Below are 2398 nucleotides of genomic sequence, written 5' to 3'. Positions count from 1 at the left end.
ACGTCATCAGCAATGTCCAATTTCTTGGAGAAGCTTAAGATTACTCATCTCAAGACAGTACTGTACTGCCCGAGGGCAAATGGCATGATCGAGAGAGTCAATAGAATGATTAAAGAGAACATCCAGCTAGCGTGTGCCAACAATATTCTGTAGAAAAATCAATCAGAGAATTGCTATGGGCATTTCACACGACTCCCAACATAATATCAGGTATATCTCCTTTCTGTGCCCTCATGAGAAGGAAGCCAAGCACCACATTTTTCCCTTCATAGATAGGAGGTGGAGAACGTTCTCCTCATTCGTTTGAAGAGGTTAGAGACAAAGTAGAAGCCCATCAGACCAAATATAAAGAACGGTATGATGCGAAACATGGAAGTAAGACACAAAATTGGGCAGTTGGAGAAATGGTAATGGTGAGGAGGCCGAATGTTACCGGTAATTTTGAGTACAAATACTTGAAGCCAAAATAAATTGTAGAGGTTAAAAAGAACACTGTAACATTAGAGAATGGACAAAACTGGAGCATGGACCGTTTGGCAAGATTTCATGAACCAGGGAGAGCCTCTGACCAAAGGGAGCACACCAAAAGAGTCACTAATGCTCCTGGTTGGCACAAGGACTACAAGATGTATTAATGTTGTATCACATATCTTTGTTTCTTCTTTCTGTGTTTTGTTAGGAGGTAGGATGTGTTATAATCTCCTGTTCATAATGTGCAGTATAATTTTATTATACGCAGATATTAATGATGTACCTTGCCAGGAATTTTACTGGTAATTATATGGGTTGTTTTACAGATGATGTTATGCAGCACTTGGTACCTTCCTACTCCCCTCCCTTTCCCCCCCCTGTGGTACGTTCCTTGTCCCTGGAGGCTGCTTTAGAATGTTGTCAGTGAGGGCAGGCGAAGTTGAAGTGAGCAATGTTATGAAGTGTGCTGATGAGCTAACCTGGTGGCACTGTGGAGGTCATGAATAAAGAAGAAGTTATCCAGCTACCTGCCTGGTATCTTTTTTTAACAATATAGTGCAGCACAGCAGCTTGCACTACGTTGCATTATATTTTCTTGGGTTATGTGTTCCATGGGTGGAACATGGGCTTTCCTGTGCATCCACCCATGGGTTTTAATGCAATCTCAGATTTACTAAGGCCATTAAACCTGGGATTGCACCAAAATGCTATGCATCCCTGACCCAGGCGTAGCGAGGAGAAATATATTTGCTTCTCCTCCTTTTGCTCTTTCTATGTGTGTTGCATTTTGCATCACACATAGAAAGAGGAAAATGCCTTTAATTATTGTTTTTGTGCAGGAAAATAGTTCTTCGTGCACAAAAACAATCCTGCCTGCAAGGCTGCCTGCATTGGCAATAGACAGCACACACTGCGCCAACATTAGGAGGCAGCGGAAATGGACCATGTCTTTGTAAATATAGTGCATTTTTGATGTCTCCTTTTCATGCAATGCAGCGCAGCAAGATGCCTTGCTGCGATGTGTTGCATTAAATATTAGTAAATCTGGGCTCAAGTCTTTAGGCTAATAATGCAGTTTGAGACTCTCCTATGAGCGAGAAGGAGTATCAGAGTATTTCCACTAAATTGTGACTGCCAGAGATGGCACTCAATACCTGATAAACCCTTTCGTAATGCTGGTCAACAATCTAATCACCAGTGTTACAAATCCTAATATGGGGGAAAGGTTTGCAAAAAAGGTGATGCAGACCAAAAGAGTACCTTGGCAGACAGCTGGAAATACAAGCAAGGAAACTTCTCACGCTCCTAAGTGTGCACACCCACATTTGTTAAACGCAAGCATTGGTGGAACCACCTTATTAACGTATATGATACACCAAAAGAGGACCTTCCAAGAGGACCCAGCAGGAATTAATGAGGGCGTGGAGTTCAGTAGGGCACTCTCACCTGAAAAGAACCAGACAACTACCACAAGTGATGCATAGAGGATTTAGGTAAATGAATCACAGAGGTTTTAGCATCCCATGCAAGGAATCTAGCACTATCACTACCAGCAATGATTTGAAGACAGCGAACAACATCCGACAAGTTGTGAGGGACAAGATTGAAAGTAAAATGCAATTGAGTAGTGTTCAAAGCCTCTACAGCGCCACCTTGTTGACGCTGTCAATGTTGCTCAAATCCAACTCCATTGTAGCAAAAAAGATGTGAGGATAGAAATACATTTAGAAAAAAGCAATAAAATTACCCAATCAAAAACTAAGGAGAATGTAGAATAAAATCCACTTTGATATTGGATTATTTTTTTTTTTTTTTAATTTTCAGCAATCACTGTGTGCCACTGCACAAACACACAGAAACCCTATTTTTCTATTGTATCTTCTCTCCATTGGGTGTGGTGTCAAAAACGAAACAGGGACACTTCTGC

The sequence above is a fragment of the Lissotriton vulgaris genome, chromosome 1_1, assembly GCF_964263255.1.
Source record: "Lissotriton vulgaris chromosome 1_1, aLisVul1.2, whole genome shotgun sequence".
Classification (NCBI taxonomy): domain Eukaryota; kingdom Metazoa; phylum Chordata; class Amphibia; order Caudata; family Salamandridae; genus Lissotriton; species Lissotriton vulgaris.
This window is presented reverse-complemented; position numbering follows the sequence as displayed.